The sequence below is a fragment of the Chinchilla lanigera genome, unplaced genomic scaffold (genome assembly GCF_000276665.1).
Source record: "Chinchilla lanigera isolate Chin_1 unplaced genomic scaffold, ChiLan1.0 scaffold00036, whole genome shotgun sequence".
Lineage (NCBI taxonomy): Eukaryota > Metazoa > Chordata > Mammalia > Rodentia > Chinchillidae > Chinchilla > Chinchilla lanigera.
Window position 1 is genome coordinate 10,707,490 of NW_004955437.1, and position 18,656 is coordinate 10,726,145.

Here is an 18,656-nt window from a genome sequence, read left to right on the forward strand (position 1 = left end):
GATAAAATAATTTATGACATCAAATAAAGTATGTTTTTGGTTCTTCGTGTAAAATTGAATAGTTTTCATTTAGGCAAGTATGGAAAATAATTTCTCTTATTTTTTAAGGAACTTTTAGTAATTAAGAGAGAGCATAAAAACATTTAGGTCTAAAATGCTGATTCAGGAGCACATGCAACACTTAAAAAGAGAAACCATGTTTGTGATGTGGTACTTAGGTAGTGCAGGGCTCTCTGTGCCTCTGAAAGCTTCCCCAGTACTGTGCATGTGGATAGAATCTGTTTGCTAATAGACCAAAGCACTCCTCTAAAATTGAGGATGAAGGCTTAAACCAGCATCTCTGGCAAATGTAACTCAGACTTACATTCCTACTAAGGTGAAAATAAGTGGTGTAGAATCCTTTTCTGGGAGCAGGTTTTAGGAAATAAAGAGGAGTAGAGAGATCAATGAAGATCTGGGTACCAGAAAGTAAATATCGAGTCACACACAGTGTGCTGGGTCTTTGCTACCGAAGCCAGCAAGGTTGCCAGCTTCAAACATCAATTTTGCCGCAGGTCAGCTGTGTATAGCAGTGTGGTTCCAGAGCTTTCCAGGCCTGGTGTACCATTAAGAGTGCAGGGTTTTACAGTTTGAAGGTGAGGTGAGCTGGGGGTTTCTATATTATATATTTCTTCCTTTTGCAAAATTTCCCCTTTCGTAGACTAATTCCTTATCAAGTTTTGTTCTAGATCTGTGATAGCTTTCAAAATCATCACTTAATTTCTTTGCCACTTTAACATGGATATTTAGCATAATGGAATTAGTCATAATGTCTGCCCCTAGGAGAATGTCATATTAAACTGCAATCACTTTCTTTCTCCTGACATCTGATGTTTTAATTTATCCTCTTTGTATATTTTGTGATTAGTCATTAGCAGATACTTTAAACTGTGGGTGCTTATTTTACATTTACTCTTTGTATTTACTGATTTATTGGCTGGCCATTCCTTCTCTTACCTCGTTTCTTCCTTCTGGGCTCAGTTTCCTTTTTCTTGATACAGGTCCTTGGGTAAGTTGCTTCGGTGAGACCTTGTTTGTAGTGAATGCTCAGCCTTTGCTCCTGCAAGTGTTTGCGTTCGTGGGCATTGGATTGCTGGAATCTGAACACCACACTGTTAGCCATTCCCCTATGGAAGGACTTTCAGGTCTTTGTTATTGGGTTACCTGGAGTAGCGCTTCAGGGCACAGAACACAGGACAGATAGATATTCCTGGAGGATGAGGAGGAAGGAAAGTGAACCTTAGCGCCTGTCCTCATGGGGAACTCGAAGAGTCCAGGGCCAGTGAGTGGGAAGAAAGTGGGAGGGGAAAGGAAGGAACGAAAAGTGAAATACCCCACTTCACAGTCTGGCCTGGGGCAGGCCCTCCGATGTTTTAGAACCTTCTATCCAAATTTTCCCTAAAGAACTCTAGCATTATATTTGATCCTTGGAGCTCATCTCATTAATCAACCTGAGCAGCAATCCTTACATGTTGGTGCACACACGTTTTCTGTCATTTTAGTGAGAGTGCAGGACTCAGAACAAAAGATGCTTCTTGTTTTATATGGTAAATGAACTGAAGGAGGCAGAGATAAGTAAATAAATGTATGGAACAGAGGGACATGGTTTAAGAGAGCCCAGATACCAAAATCTGGAGGAGAACTGTCCCTGGTCAGATGTTGTGTGACCCAGTCTGGTACGTGTGCCTCTTGTTGGAGTTGAGCTGAAGTGGCAGGTGGGGAGGAGGTCAGCTGACATTGGAGTTTGCCGGTCCTCTCTGCATTTCCATCAGCCCTCAGACTGGAAATGCACTCTCTGGGCCATGCATTTCTTCTCCTTCTCCTCCTTCTCCTCCTTCTCCTTCTTCTCCTTCTCCTCCTTCTCCTCCTTCTCCTTCTTCTCCTTCTTCTCCTTCTCCTCCTTCTCCTCCTTCTCCTTCTTCTCCTTCTTCTCCTTCTTCTCCTTCTTTGCCTTCTCCTCCTCCTCCTTCTTCTTCTCCTCCTTCTCCTCCTCCTTGTCCTCCTTCTTCTTCTCCTTCTCTTTCTCTTTCTTCTTCTTCCTCCTTCCCCTTCCCCTCCTCCTTCTCCTCCTCTTCCTTCTTCATCTTCTCCTCCTTCTCCTCATCCTTCTCCTTCTCCTCTTCCCCCTTCTCCTCCTCATCCTCCTTCTCCATCTCCTCCTCCTTCTTCTCCTCCTCATCCTTCTTCTCCATCTCCTCTTCCTCCTCCTCTTCCTTCTTCTTCTTCTCCTCCTTTTTTTTCCTCTTTTCCCTTCCTCAAGTTAATTTTCTTGAGTGGAAACCTGGGTGAAAATGCTTGTGTGTAGTTTTGTTGTTTTGGGGGATTCTCAGGATGACTTAAGCTGGTCTCCTTGTCTCTTTTGGATTGGCCTTGGGAATTATTAGCAGAAAAACACAGGCCCTGCAAGGAGATTATGAAGGTACTAAATGAAGGTGGTTCTACAGGAAGCAAGTAGAACTGTAGATGCATACACTAAAAAGCAGGGTGAGTGTGAAGTCTGGGTTACTAATTCTAGAGCTTTGGTTTCTCTTTCACCTTTTCACCATTCACTCCACCCTGTGAGGACAAGTGACAGCATATTGTACCATGAGGACTGTGGCAGAGTAGTATGGCAGGGCATTCATCTTTCAGGGTGGTTTGTATTTAAGATGTGGGTTTGCGCATGGTTAAGGCAAGTGGAAGACTTGGAAAGTCTTTTATGAGACCTCGGTGCCATCTTAATGACCTTAAGCTAATCGCTAAACTCTTCTTCAGTTGGGTTTCCCCATCATTTAAATGGAAATAGACATGAAGATAGCTTCACAGAGTAGCTGAGAGTAACTGCTAAGGAATGATCATAAAGGTCTTGGCACTCACAAGGGCAGCTTCAGTACCAAATGGTAATTATATAGCACCTTTCTGCCAAAGAGTTCCAAACAGGCATTGTGCACTTAACAGGTAGATAAACTGAAACACACGTGCCTGAAAACTTATTTGCCCTGTGTCATTCCACAGGTAGGCAGAAACATAAAGATAGGCAAGGGCCCCAGTTCTCTTTTGGTTCCATTATTTACTACTAAAACTCCCTGATGCCTTCATCATTAAAGCTGTGGAGACTTCTGGTATGGAGGTTTCTTCTGGTGGGTGTTGAGAAGCAGTGTTATGTGACAAGTGTGCCTACCAGTAGTGATGTAGTAACCTTGCTAAATGGTAAATAAGTCCAAGATAGAAGGCCTGGCACATGGCGCACATGAATTTGTAATATATATGTTTGTGGAGTGAGCATTGAATGCATTAAGATGAAAGTGTAGCCAACAGCTGGAAACACTGAATTTTGTGAGATGAAACTCACAAATTGTAGACGTTAACCCTCAGTAGAATCTCACTTTGAATAACAATATCATAAAGTTAGTTCTTGAGGGGAAAAAGTTAACTTTAAAAAAATTACACAAATAGAAAATGCAGACACGTTGCATGGGTGGCCCCCAAAAATCAGAAAATAAAAATTAAAAGAGGAAAAAAAGGTCGTCTATAACTCCCAAGATTACTAATGCCATGCGGTGTACCCCCCTGCGCATCTTCCTGTGGTAGTGCTAGGACTTTTGTGAGGGTGACAGCAGGGAGGAAATAACATCAGAAGGAGATGGCATGCTGCAGACTTCATGGCAGCATAGCAGCTGAGAGGAGAGGGAACTGATGAAAGAATAACTGCCTGGAGAAGATGATGAAGGGCTTGGTGATGTGATTTCCCAATAATGGAAGGCTCAGTGGTGGGAAGACCGGGTCCTGCCTGGGATGTGAGATTTCATGATCAGAGAGAGATCCTTACCTCCTACCCTTCCCACCACTAAAACATCAGGCCTTTATCATAGCTGCCAGAGCTTTTTCTGTGACCCTTAGATATGCATTTCAAAATGTAAATATTTCCAGCAGTGGGAATGTTAATTCATTCAAAAAGCTATTCTGGACCATGAGCTTTACTGTTTGCCAGGTGCCAGGCATACAAAGCAAGACAGCAGGTCTGTGCCTTTGAACAGCCAGCATTCTGTAGGGAAGACAGACAAGAGAGGATTAAGCAGACATTTATCTACAAAGGCCTCTAATTGTAAATTGTGATAAGTGCTATTAAAGGGACTGGTGTTGTAATAAACAGTAATGGGGCTGCAGGGGACAGAAAGGAGCCTGTTCTAGAGTGATCCAGGGAAGGCCTCTCAGAGGAGATAACATCCCACACAGACTTCGGAGTGAGAAGCAAGCTGGCAGCCAAGTCAGAAGGAAACAACAAGGTAAAAGTGCACGTGGTGTGCAAAGACCTGATATAATCAGTATCAGAATCTAACATCCAATTTCCGTAGAAGAGAGGGCATTGGCAATGCCTGAATACTTGCAAAAAGAGGAAAAGTTTGCAAAAAGGATAGATTAGGATCACACCCTCAAAGGTGCGTGTTTGATAATCCTGCTCAAGGCTGGTGTGACTCCTCTTTTGGGAAATAGCTAAGGATTCTCCCAGGCAATCCCCACTGCCCTCAAGCCTCCTATTATTCTCATGCATGCTTGTGATTCTTCTTGGAGGTAAAGCTTTGAGGACAGGCCGTTCACAGATGTTATCTGCAAAGGATGTCACATTTGAGGCCATTTTCTCTTAACAACTCAGTTTAAAGAAATGAATCTGGTCAGCTTAGCTGGGTGGTAATTTTATAATAGAAGATCCCAAAATCCAAACTAGGAGGCCAGGCAGATTGAAGAGGACCTTGAAGAGGTCAGGGAGGAGTATGGACTGGAAAAGTTGAGGGGTGGCTCAATGCAACTGGCCTCAGTACAAATCCCGGGCCCTGAAGAATAAGTTTTTCTTAGAAAAGGAGCCATAGGAGAAGGCTTGTCCTGAAAATAACCCAACCAAAGCAGTAAGTTACCTATTCAGGTGGATTCTCCTAGGATTTGTGTGTAATGCACTAAAATCTTGGGCTTTTATGGACAATGAGAAGCAATTCCAAAGGTGAGCTGGGTTTCCAAACATAAGAGCAACGTGGAATCCTTCCGAATGTTTAGCAAAGAGCATTGATGATGATTAAAGGATTGTAAAATTGAACCTATAAGTATAAGTTGAAAGACTTGAGATTATTTGGCTTCAAGAAAAGGAGACTGAAAGATGACTTAATAACAGACTTTGAAATTATGAGAGTTATTAAGCTATGTATGGTGGCCAGCTGTTTTGTTTCTGGTGAAATCAGAGAAAGAAGAAGCACGATGGATTTAGGTTAGATTTAAAGAAGAACTTCTTGACAATAAGAAAGAAGTAAAGTGGGTTACTGAGGGCTGAGGGCCTGAGTCAAGGCGGGCTTTTCAAATCCCTTCCATCTTAGCAATTTTCTGCGTGCTCATCCCAAGCATAGCAAAGCGCTACCTTTCTCCTTTGAAAATCAAAGGCATGATTTCTGTTTCCCATTATAATTCTGAAGCTCAGAATCACAGAGGTTTGAGACATAAATGATGAGGGTAATTTGTCTTGCTTCAATGGCCATTACAATCTTTAATTGGGAAAAATACCACCGAAAAGAGGAACAGATTTGTTATACAATCGAAAGTTGCTATGGTAAGCAGAATAGATAAATTATGAAGAATTTAGGAGGATGGAGAGGGTTTTATTGTTAGGAAAATCTAGGTTTATTTGACTTGTACATACCAGATAAAAAGGTAGGGCTTTAGAAAGTGTGTTCTTTGGGAGAAATTAAAAACATTGCGAGGTGACATTTGTGCAACCTGGAGCTTGAGAGATGCGACCCAAAAATTACCCTCAAGGAATTCATTGTCACCCAGGAGGAGGGAGAGAAGAAACAAGCAGGATTTGTTTCTGAAAACGGAAATCTTCATTCATGCAAAAGTTAGGACTGCAGGAAGCAGAGTCTTGCTTGCTGGGTTAACCTTTTTCAGAGAAGCTAAGTACCACAGCTTTTATTTTTTAGGTCTATTCCTTAATCCACTCTTGTGCACATTAAATACCTTTCAGAGGTACTTTTGTAATAATAAATTAGCATCTCTGCAGGTGGTTTCTTTCCTTACTCAGGGTGGTTCACTGAAAACCCAAGGTGTGCATGTGCACGCACACACACACACACACACACACACATGCACAGTTCTCAGATGGATTCTTTGTGTTGAACTAAGTGGATACAGTTTTCTGTAAAGGAAGAAAATAATCCAAGAGACCAAAAGAAAAAGACTTTGCAGTAACAGGTGACACAACTGGGAAGAAGGTTCAGTGGGTGCGGTGCAAGGCCAGGGGAAGGAAAAGTACTCAGAAAACATGTTTTTCTTTCCTCCCAGAATAACTCGGGCAGTGTGGATCATTAAGCACATTTAGACCCTTGAGCCACTCAGCCTCACCTTTCCAAAGTGTCGTCACCATTGGAGAGCCACCCGCAGCCTCTGGCTGCGTCAGAAGTCACAACCCACTTCCTCTCACTGCCCTCCTTTCTTCCTTGGTGGTGGCATTTTCTTAGTGGCCTTGGCACGTTGGGTCTTTATTTAGTCCTTTTTGTGATTTGTATAGCTGAGTCTGTCCCACCCCTCACTCCCAAATCATTTATTTTCAAAACCCCTTCTAAGAATTCTTAAAAACTATAATTGCCTGAGGCAACTTAAAGGAGATTCATGCCCCATCTATCCTGCTCTAGAGGCCAAAGATGTGGTAAATTGGGAGGAAAACCAGCTGAAGAGAAGCTTGGTTGCTCATGTTGTCAATCTTTATGCAAAGGAACCTTGGTTCCACCTCTGTCACAAGCGAAATCTCTCCACTACTCTGGAGGGACAGTGGAGGGGCAGATGCTGTGTGATTTCTGCAGTCTCTTTGAAGTGCTACAAGTCAAACACAGTTTTGGAATAATACGTGAAACTGATTATGTATTGGTTTATCTGAAGCAACAGAAGACTCATGAAGGCTGCTTATCTCTTCTTCCCCAAGGCCCTCTAACTAGAAGACTTCTGCACCTGCCTCCTTTCTGTAAGAGCCCTGATAAATGACAGTGAGAGCTGCTGGGATGTTGTTGAGGGTCGGATGTATGTCTGCACAGCTTCTAAAGTACAATCAAGGACAGAGGCTTTTGTGACAGTCCCAAGACTCAAAAGGAATGTAAGGGGGTGATTTAGACAGGGTCTCAGGGTAGACTCCGTGGTATGACCATGTCTCAGGGGACCCCTGTGTGAGCTCTCTGTGGGTATTTACAGAACTCTCGGTATTGATGGCACAGATCAGACTTAGCAAGGAGAGTTTCGGGGGCCAGGAGATTTTTTGATTCCTAAGAAGGCATAGATGGTCCGAGATGCACGATGCATGCCTGTCTTATTTTTATAGAGCACATTTCTGCCTCTTTTCTCTGCATTTCACATTGGTTCTGAGTTCTGTGAGTCCTGGCACAACAATGCTTGGGTAGAGCCAGGTAGAGTTGGCTGAGTAACACAGGAAGTTTATCGGGTACCCTCTTTGAGGAAGGACGCCTCACCTATTTGCTTACCCCAGGACTATCTAGTTCCCTGGTGGAAAGAGAAACTAGAATGAGACTTTGCAAGATGAACACCCAACCTGCCCCCCGCCGCCAAAGCATCTACTTTTCTGAACTCCCAGCATCTGTTTTTGCAGCGGGTGTGCTTCCCATGGTCATTCACACCAATGGAGAACCCCTGATGGGCTGAGGAGTCACCGCTTTTTTGTTCTCTTCTCAGAACCTGAATATAAGTATATAAAAATTTGCAACTGAGTTGGAAAAAAAAATCTGACAGTGAAAGATGAAATGTAGGTTTTTCTGGCATGAGATTTGTGGCACAAACTGACCAAAGGCAGGAAATTTGATGATCTAGATAGATGCCTCTAGTTATTACCACTTTTGCTGAGCACTTGTATGCTAAGGACCCAACAGAGTGAGTCAGTTAGAGCTGTAAATAAAAACTTTTATGAGGAGCAGAGAAATCCTTGGGTTTGAAGGAATAGGTGGTGCCTCTAGCTAAATTATAAATGTCTCCTTCCATTCCTTTCTAGATTTGAATAAATTGCAATTTAAATAAATCTGTTTTTTGTTTTCTTTACTACTGCAAAGAACTCTCGAAGCTGAACTGCAGCTGTGTTTTGCTCCTGGCCCATACTTGGGATTGATACTCAGAGTTTTCACATGCAGACACACGGTTTCTTCCACATTTTAGCTAGGCTGTTGGAAGGTTTATGGTTTGTAAGTTATTTTGAAAAACTGCTTAAGAATGTTATCATTTCTATAGTGGGATCTTGAATCCAAAGACCTCTACATGATTTACAAAGTAGTTGGAGCAAGTCAGTGAAATTCTTTTTTTCAAAAACCTTTTATTTTTCATTGATAATAATTGTATGCTAGCAATATTCTAATGTTGGTTTTTTTTCCAGTACTGGGAATTGAACTCACGACCTTGTGCTTGCCAGGCAGGTGCTGTGCTGCTGAGCTAAATCCCTAGCCCCTCTAGCTGGTATTTATAGCCTTTTGTTCTTGGTGATCTTGGCTGTCAAAATAAGTTGACTTTAGGAAAGAAAATCAGCTTTAAGAACATATTTAGGTCCTTTACTTCTGTATGAATTGAGCAAACATTTGTACCTTGTCTGATCAGCCACAGGACCTTTGAATGTTAGGAGCGTATGAAATCACTTAGAGAGTCTTAGCTTGAAAGGTCATTGGCAAATAGGCTAAAACAGTGTCTAGCATTATTTGCAGTGTATGTGGACACAAAGAGCATAGTTTGTGGGAAAAAATAAGCGTGTTTCCTAGCTTGTTTCTGATAACTTAAAAGGTTTATGCCAAGCATGTGACTCTCAGTCATCTATCTCATAGAGCTTTTGGTCCCCTGGCCCCAGGTGTCATGTCCCCTCTTCGTGTGCCTTTGAGACTGTGTCCTTGACTCTGTGAGTCACCAGATCTACTTCCTGAGCAGAGCAGGGCCACTTCTCTGCCCGACACCAAGCAGGCCTCAGTGCTGCTGGGTGTTAGAGCACTGCCCAGCTTTTGGGGGAGCTCTGGGTTCCAGCTCCAGCACCAACTTTTTAAGAAGCTGGTGGAGGGGGAGTTCCTGAGGACATTTGGAAAGTGGATTTCAGCGCTGACTGAAACATCCATCCAATTGCAAGTGTGTTTTCAGTGGGGCATTAAAGAGGGTGAAAACTAACGTCTGTTAGTTCATGAGGGTCTGTGGTTGGTGCTCTATATCCAATAATGTCTCTGTTAGAATGAGGGAATTGAGGCTCAAGAGGTCATGCTGGCTGGTCCCATCCTTCACAGTGGGAAAGTCATCTCTGCTCTTCTGATTTTCGGTCAGCACTGTTTCCACAGCTAGAATATCCCAGGGGGAGATTTTATAGGACTTCAAATGTATCAAAGGTTAAGACAGGTCTAAAGTAATTTATCTGCTCAGATATCACTTGAGGGTATTTTGTGTGTCCTTGGTTCTTGGGTGAAGCATAAGGTCAAGGGTAGCAGCGTAGAATCTCAGGTGACAATCCGCAATGCACCTTTATAATTGGGCTCTGGGCTTTGCTTATGTTTACTGTGCCACCTTTTCTTCTTAGGGAAATTGTTCGTCTCAAGAAATGAATACCATCACCTAATTTGTAGGATTTGCTTTTTTCTGGTTAGTTTTTAACATCATCATAGATAAATACTCTGCCCTTGTAGAGAAGGAGTAGTACTTTTATTTTTGGTAATTTAGATTAGATGGGGAAAGAGTTCTGTTTCGGTGAGATATAAAATTGTGGGACTGCTAAGAAAGGCGTATTTCTGTTGTTCAATGCTTCCAGGGTTGTTTCTAATGGCATTTTAAATAGCACTTCACTACTACTTACAAAACATTTTTTGTAAAAATTTCAGAAAATTCACAAAGCATGTTATAGTTTGTGTCTAGATGTCCCTCCAAAGCCTCATGCACTTTTAAATGGGGCTTTTTCAGAGGTAGCTGAATCTAGAGTTTGTGATTGATTTGTAGTGTAATGCTGGGATTAAAGGTGCTGGGATTAGACTGAGTGACTGCCGGATCACTCCACTGGTTGAATTGGCACCGCCCTAATCCCAGCAGTCTGGGTAAGATAAAAGGGGCGGAAAGAGGCTTGTTTCCCCCTTTTGCTGTTTTCTGCCACCATGAACTGTTGCCCCTTCTGCCATGTGCCACCCAGCCTTGGAGCCAGCCTATTATGGACTGAAACCTGTACAGACTGTGAGCTAAATAAACCTTTTCCCCTTTAACGTTGGGTGTTGGGTATTTCCTCACAGCAACGAGAAAAGTAACAAAACATAAAGAAGAAAGTAAAAGTAACTTGAAACACAACATCAAACATAATCTCACTTGATAGTTTAATGTAATTCCTTTTTGTGTTTTTTAAAAGTGCAAATTTGTGTGTCTGCATATCTATCCATACATACTTTTTATTCCACAAATTTTTCATCTCCTAAACTGGTTTTTCATCTTAGAGTGGTAAATCTGTCCGATAATTGTGAAAATTAGTTTACAAAAGTTGGTTTAAAGAAATCTTTTCTCATTCCTCTAAAAATATTACTGACCATTGGGTTATTCAATTCCCAGTCTGCCTGTGTGCCTCAGAGTGTAGTTTACATGAACTGTCCACTCTCCTCTTTGCTTTCCTTTCTGTCTCTTTTTCCTTTCGTCTTTGTCATTTTTTGGGTGCCTTCCAGATGTTTGGCGTGTCCCATAAATAAGAGCACACTGCACTGGGCATCACAGTCCTACTCAGACGGTCGCATGTGTCTCCTCTTGAAAGTTCCCATCTCTTGGTGTCACCCTTTGGAGTGGCCTTGTGTGTCCTATGCCAGGATGCTGTGACTTGCCCTATGGCCAGCCTTTGAGCAAATCGTGTGTTCTGCATTTGTGTGGTTTTCAAAGTCTGCATTAACATCATGTTTTCACAACCACCCCATGAAGCAGGCAGAGACGGCATCATCACACAAGTGAGAACGGAGGCTTGAGACTCGGCGGGACTTGCCGGGGGCCACACATCTCTGTGGCTCACTTCATACTCAAAAATGGTTATGACTCAAATCAAAGTTGAGAATTGAGATTTACAGTTGAGAACTTAAAGACAAATGTCAAAAGTATTACTAAGTTCCCCGAGCCAAGATGATTTCAGATCGCTGTAGCTGGAAATGAACCAGTTTGTATACGTAGATTTATTTATTTATATTTATTTTGCAAAAGTGAGGTGTAGGTGGTGTTTGTTCCAACTTAAATCAATTTTGGGAGTTAGGTATCGGTGGTGTTTGTTCTCTCGTGTTCTGATTGAGGACAAGGCAACAGGGGGATGAAAGGAGAAGAGCATGTGCGGGAAGAAGTTGCTGCTGCTGTGTAGCCAGCTGGTTGATTACTGAGGATAGGAAGAGGCTGCAGGAAGGGGGTTGCCCGGTGAGTAGATAGAGAGGTTCTTTTTTTATCTTGCTCCTCTCTGTAGGAGATAGACAGGTAAGTGGAAGACCCAAGGTCAGATAATACCCTTTCTCCTTCTGGAGTCCTAGAAACATGAAAGACAGTAGAGTATAGACTCAAGACTCAGAAAATCAGCTGGGCGTGGTGGTGCATGTCTGTAATCCCAGTACCCGGGAGGCTGAGGCAGGAGGATCGTTGTGAGTTTGAGGCCAGCCTAGGCTACAAAGTGAGCTCCAGGCCAGCCTGAACTGCATAGTGAGAACTTGTCTCAAAAATAGCAAAAAAAAGACTCAGAAAATCAGGAAAACTAGCTGAGCACACCCCTGTCGTCCCAGAACTCTGAGGAGGTTGAGGCAGGAGAATTCCAAGTTTGAACCCAGCCTAGGCTACTTAGCAACTTGGGAAAATCTTGTCTCAAAATAAAAAATAAAAAAGGCTGGGGAGGTAGTTCAGTGTATAAGCCCTGGGTTCAATACCTGGTACTACACAGAACAAATTAAACAAACAAACAAACAGAAAACTGTAACATGGTTGGGTCATAAGAATATCTGAAAATAAAAAGAATCATCCTGTTTCACAAATGCTTTGTTTTAAGCTATGAAGTCTATCTAGAAGTGTAATTTGAATTGTTATTTTTCGTTCAAAACATTTACAAATGGAAACAGTCATTAGTGTCGGATTTTTAACGTCAAGGATGCTAATTGAAGGGGAAGAAGAGAAGCAGCATCCATGAAGTAGTGTGTCCACCCCACAGAACAATGCGGGAGAAATGAGCAAGGCAGTGAGACTTAGCTGGGGAGGCCTGTGACAGAGGAGAAGGATCAGAGGCCCCATCAGCCCCGGAGGTTTAGCTCCGTGGTGGTGGGACAAGTGGTTCTAAAGTGTGTTTCCTGGGAAGAAGACAGCCTAGACAGGAGGCTATGTTGTGGGATATGAATTTAAAAACGAGAACTGATATAACTTGTAGACCGTCCTGAGTATTATCACCATCTTCAATTCTTCATGAAACTACCTACAAGTGCTTATGTCACTTTTGTAACTGAAAAATTGGAAAGAAATGTTAGCTTGCTAAGGAATCAAGTATGGAAACTTAAAAGTATGCATGCATTCTGCCCCAAGTGTGTCACCTGGGAAATACAGCATGACCTCCTTCATTTCTAACCTTTCTTGTCAACTCAGTACATGAAGCCAACAAAAAAATAACTTGGTTGTTTTGCACTCTCTAGAAAAAAAAAAATTCCCATCAGAAATATCTGAGAAACAGATTGTTAACAGTTTCCAGTTAAGCATAGATCTCATTTTAAGTAACACTCATATACGGCAGGAGGAAAGAATTGGCATAAGGAATGACCTAGAAATGCTGGAGAAACTCCTCACACCTTCAAATTTCAGAGCTGCGGCGTCGCTCATGCTTCTGGTTTGAGATGGGGGAGCTGCTGGCACGACGTCCCTTGGTTTCTAAAATCGAGTAACCTAAATCCTGGACTACGTAGCTCTTCCCTTCCCCTCTCCTGATTAATTCCCCCTTTCCCTTTTCTATGTAATGTTATCCTGTCCCATTTCCATCCAGATTTCTTGAGTTAAAATCCCACATACCATCTTCCTTCCCCACCCCGACTCTGTCTTTCATTTATTTTCGTTTGGGTTCTTTCCACAAGGGCTTCTGATGTTTATAGGTGTTTGTATATTGTTTTATGTTCATACCCATTATGCTTTTCCATTTTCAATATCAAAACACTGTATCCTCCGATAACTATGCCAACTGCATACAGTTTGGAAAATGAGACACAAAATTCTCCTTTTAAGGGATTAAAATGTGGTTCTGAGGAGACAGCAGGGTAATTACTAGGCTATTAGGTGGCACTGTTGAGACCATGAGTCTGGAGTTCCAGTGTAGGCGAAGTCTGGAGTGGTATTTTGTGGGAGAAGCAGGAAAAACCAAGTAGGAGGAAGATGTGGGGAGCAAGGAGCAGTGATGGGAGTCAGTGAGAAGTTTATGTGCCACTGAGGGCAATGTTGGCATCACGGAGAAAGCAAGTGGGAAAGAAGTACAGTAAGAAGAGGAAATGCTCCTAAAACGAGTCCTAGGTCATCTGTCAACACGTTTTGTCATTCCTCTGGGAACTCTTTTTCTGAGCAAGAACTATAACACTTTTTTCTTTTAAAGGTACTGGAGATTGAATTGAGGGTTACCTCTCCAGCTGTTTTACATTTCTATTTTTTAATACAAGACCTTGCTAAATTGGCCAGGCTAGGCTTAAATCTGCAATACTCCTGTCTCAGCCACCTAGAGGGCTGGGATCACACGCATCCACAACCACATCCAGCTACTATAACACTCTTAATGGCCGGAAATGTGTGGGAGGAAGCCAAACCGGGATGGAACTAGGCTTACATTTCTCTTTTTTGTTTTGTGGGAGATTTTGCGTGTTTTCTTTGCCATTCACACAGTTGGCTGAATGAATTAATAATATTTAACAAAACTAGTAATATTAATTTTTAAAAAGTGATTGACAATACAGCTTGAATAACCTTGAAAATGTTCCGAGGGAAGCCAGGACTGTCATGCCTTTCATGCGACACTCATCAAGTAAATAATCAAAGTAAAAAACAAGACAAAGAAAACATCAAGGAGCAAAGGTTAAAAAAAAAAAGAGAGAGGAAAAGGTTCTGTTTCTGGCACCTTGGGAAATTGATTCTAATACACAAAAGGATTTAGAATCAGTGAAGTGTCCTGTAGCAACTTATGTCAAAATGCAAAGTAACCTGTGTTTCTACTTCTAATCCTGTGAAAATGCTAGATCCTTACTGAGAGAGTAAGAAGGGAATGGTGGTCTCTTGTCATTCATTTGGCCTCGAGCTAATGGGGTATAACAGTTTTTCCTTGACATTGGTGGCCTTTATAGGTATTTGTGGACAACCATGTAGCATTGTACCTGGAGATTTAGGAGACAATAAACACGTGCATGCATAAATGAGTTCTTATATTGACTAAAAAGTAACTTTGAGCATGAAACGATGAGTGCCCATTAATTTGTGAACCATGGTTTTGAATAATTCATCAAGGCTATGACTCTGGTTTTAATGATGTATGTGGTGACAGTGTGCCTCTACTTATAATAGAGTTTTTTTTTTAATACAGTAAAATATATTTGTAATTGATGTCATTAAAATGATGGACTTGGTTTGGGTTTGAAAGCAGATGTTCCGTGGTAAGATTAATTTCTTGCAATGGTTTTGGAGGTTGAAACCAAAATGTGTACAAAAGTAAACATTTCCCTTTCCGAGCAAATAATTGGAACTCGACTGAAACTTAAGCAAATGGGCATCGGCTACAAGTTAGTTTTGATGTCTGGAAAGCGTCACCAGTTACCATCCTTTCTGTGTAGCATGGAGTGAAGTCGTCTCCCTGTGTTTGTATAAGGAAGGGAGCAGGTTGCTTGTGCAACCTGACCAGCATTGCCTGGCCAGAACTGGAGGCGCCATGTCCCCATTTACATTTACAGAAAGGGCACACACACTGGCACCGGGAGCATGCCACAAGCCAGTTTCTCTTTCCACTCAGTATTGATCAGCGGCTGCTGCTGAAAAGAAATCTTTACCAAGTGCTGTGGTTCCTGACTCACTTCTTTCTTTCTGGTTCTGTAAGCATAGGAAATAAAATTCATGCTGATACTTTACAATGGAAACAAAATGCAGACCATTACTGTCCTGTAGAAATAAAATCTTCTCATATAGAAGCCAGAGGCGGAATCCATACAAGGAAGCATTTATATCATCCTCGGGCATGTTAAACGTGAGTGAATTGAGTAAGACATGAAATATTAATGTAATTCTATAAGGTAGATTATATGCTAATAGGCTGCTATTATTAAGGCAGTTTAAGTGTTCATATTATTTTTAAAAAGGGAAATATTTCTTTTCCAGCTAGAGAGACAAATTTTTTCCAACATTAATCTTGACTTTTTTTTTTTACCTCTGGCTTTTGTCTTATCAGTAGAATTAAAGTTGATGGACCAGGAGGGTGAAAATAATCCAAGTATATTACATGCATGTACGGATATGCAAAGTGAACCCCATTATTCTGTGTAACTAGTGTACACTAATAAAATTTTAAAAAGAAAATGCTTAGAAAACAAAAAAAATACAGATGGACTTTTCTTAGTATAAGTAGCATAGTATTAAACAAAGATATCTATACCACAGTGCAGACATTTATTTAAAAGCAAAAGAAATAATTCTTCCACTTCCTATTTTTGTTCCTTTTTTTTCAGTTTACTTTTCCCTGGAACGAGTCATTATTTCTTAGGGTATCTCAGCTTATTTCTTATTCTTCTCAGCTTATTTCTTATTCTTCTCAAGTGATTCATACTGTTTTGAGGTAGTACAGAGAGGTATTTACATCCAGATCTTTGCTCTGTCCCAGAACACGCACAGACACACACACACACACACACACACACACACACACACACTGGGAAGTTTTCTATCTTTGTTAATTTGTGGCATCAAACTAGACAGTGGTTTAAACTCACTGTGGATTGTGTTCAAAATCAGAGGTGGTTTGGCTCCCAACTGGTCCTCTGTAGGTTCTCTCTGTATCACACTCTGCCCTTACCGGAATGTGCAAGACCCATCACAATGTTTGTTAGGTCACAGTTAACAGCAAGTTTCAAATGAGTGAGTCGACTGTTAGGTGCTTGCTAAACTCAAGAAGCATACCCTAAATAGAAACAACTTTTCCTCCTCTTTGTGGATTAGGATGATGACATGAGAAAAATGAAAAATGAAATACAGATCCTTCATTTCATTTTGAGAAATGTCAGTTCTCAAAAGCCACCTATGCGGTGGCCCTTGGGTGGCACGAGCTGCCTGAAACCAGATTGTTGCGGCCTTTACTTTGCTTTCTTCAGAGCTGGAAAAACCAGTTTAGGCCAGTGGATCGGCATTATCCAATACCTGCTTTCTTTGAGAAACAGAGGGATTTCCTCTTTCAAAGTCTGTATGGCTGCACACTCACTTTTCTCATTTTGCCCTCGTGAACATCCCCCTGTCATTGGTTATGCCAAAGGTGGTCACTCAGGTCACCACAGACCCTATCCGTGCCTTCGTCAGCTTTAGCATTATTTTTTAAGTTGTCTGGACACAGCCTGTGCAGGGGATGAATCACAATGCCTCACAGTGCATTGTGGGATTGTGTAGCCTCCTAAGTATCCGGAACGTTTGTCTAGAACACAGGGCTGCTTTCAAAACAAGGAAACTAAAGGGAATGACGCTGATTCTCGAGGACATAAGATTTAGCCTTTGTGCCTTGGGAGATAAATGTTTATAAGTTGGGGAGATGCTTTAGCGTTTAAATGTGATGCGCTTTTGTTTGCACTGAAGTTCCTTACAATTCACCCAGTGACATGTGCTAGGACATTTGTATAAGTCCTAGCTGACATATTTCCTGTGGGCATGTCATAGATACTTGGAAAACTCCAAACTTCCTGGAGTTTTGTAACACAGGTTACAAACTTCCTCTTGTAACCTGTGAGGGTCTTTCAAAGACATTGCTCAGCAAAATCATCTGAGCAGCCTGATCTAGTTGATGTGGTCACAGGTTTTTAATTTAGAAATTTATCTTTGGTATCTACAGGACCTTAGGAAAATTATGTGCTACAGTATCTCTCATCTTGAATGCTAAGAATATCAACAATACTCCTTGACACTACATAGGATTTGTGATAACTCTGTGTGCCAGGGTAAAGGCAGCGTAAATGCAAAGGGCACAAAGTCTGGGGAAGTTAAGTGAAACGCTCCATTCCTCCCACCAGTGAGTTGCGGAGCTGGGGTTAGACTCCAGCTTGATGGTCCAAGGCTGAGCTCTCTGGGCTGAGACACATCTGGCTGGGCAGTGGTCTCTTATGTGCCCATTTGGAAGAGTAGCTGGTGTGGCCCTGGCTTCTCTTTACAGGTGACCTGGGTGAGCCCTTCAGGTATTATTTAGGTAGGAGTCTAGTAGGAGTAAAAAGCTGTATCTTTCCCCTCTCTTTATCTCATGGAGAGAGAAATCCTCTTTCCACAAAATGGAATTTTGTTAGAAGTGCTTTATTTCCAACCTATATAATTTGTACACCTGAACAGCTCATCATGGAATCTTAGAGTTGTAACAAAGGTGACCTTGGTTCAGTTTATTCACTTGATAGAGAAGGAAGGTTCCGAATGATCCCTGCCGTGTTTTATTATTTATTTGGTCACATTTACCTTCCTAAAAGTACCTTTTCTTTATTACTGTTTTGAGCTGATACCTTATTTCCCTTCTAACCACCAGGCGTCTAGAAAGATCAGACCTGCCACCTCCATTTGCTCCTTGCCCACCCACTCATCGCTTGCAGTCTGGCTTCCATTCCCCCAGCTTAGCTGAGAGTACTGTCCCCAAGGTGGCTGGCACTGGCCCACATGTCCCTCAGGCAGACCTCTCATCTTGGTTCTCGCTGCAGACCGTAACCCTGTGGATGACCTTATCTGTTTCCAGCTGTGCTTCCTGTCCTAATTCCTTCTTCTTGCCTTGCTCCTTTCTTTTATCTTCCAGACCTCCCACTTTCCTCTTACAAGAGGACACCACGGAAAGTTGTGGACATGGCTTCCCTCTCTTCTTGCCTAAGGCAGTGTCCTGTGAGCTGTCACCTTGATTTTATGAGTTTCACCTTCATCCTCACCAAACATCTTCAATTTTCCCTTCTAGCTTATCCCTGGAATGAATGCCAAAAAGCTCTGTTGGTCTTCAAATATCATGTGCCTGTAAAATCCATCCCTTCCTTACTGCAACATAGAGAATGGTAGTGATAAGTCAGGATTACTAATGATTATTGCAGCTACGAGTCTCTTTCCCCTTGCGGTTCTCTTTACACAGTGCTGAAACTCAGTCTTCTCAAGGCCCAGTGCCGATTCTGTCACCATGAGGAGTTCACACTGGGAATTTCCCAGGGATGTCCTGCCCCCATGTTCCCCACCAGTCACAGGCTTCTCTCTCTGTGTCCCTTAGCTTCATCTTACCTTTGCATGTTTAGCCACTTTCCTACATACACTCTAGTCCAGTGGCTCTTAAATAGATTAGAGCTGGCATCTTTCTGAATCCAATATTCAACAGTCTCCTTTTTCTATCCTGATATGAGGCCCATGGGTTTCTTATATGTATCCACCCCATTTTTACCAAT

The 18,656-nt window shown here is 42.0% G+C and overlaps 1 protein-coding gene across 7 annotated transcripts in view; it reads left to right on the forward strand.

Annotated features, from left to right (window-relative positions):
* Runx2 (runt-related transcription factor 2) overlaps positions 1–18,656 on the forward strand; it is a 287,714-nt gene that overhangs the window by 109,345 nt on the left and 159,713 nt on the right. The gene's annotated exons all lie outside the window — the stretch shown is intronic.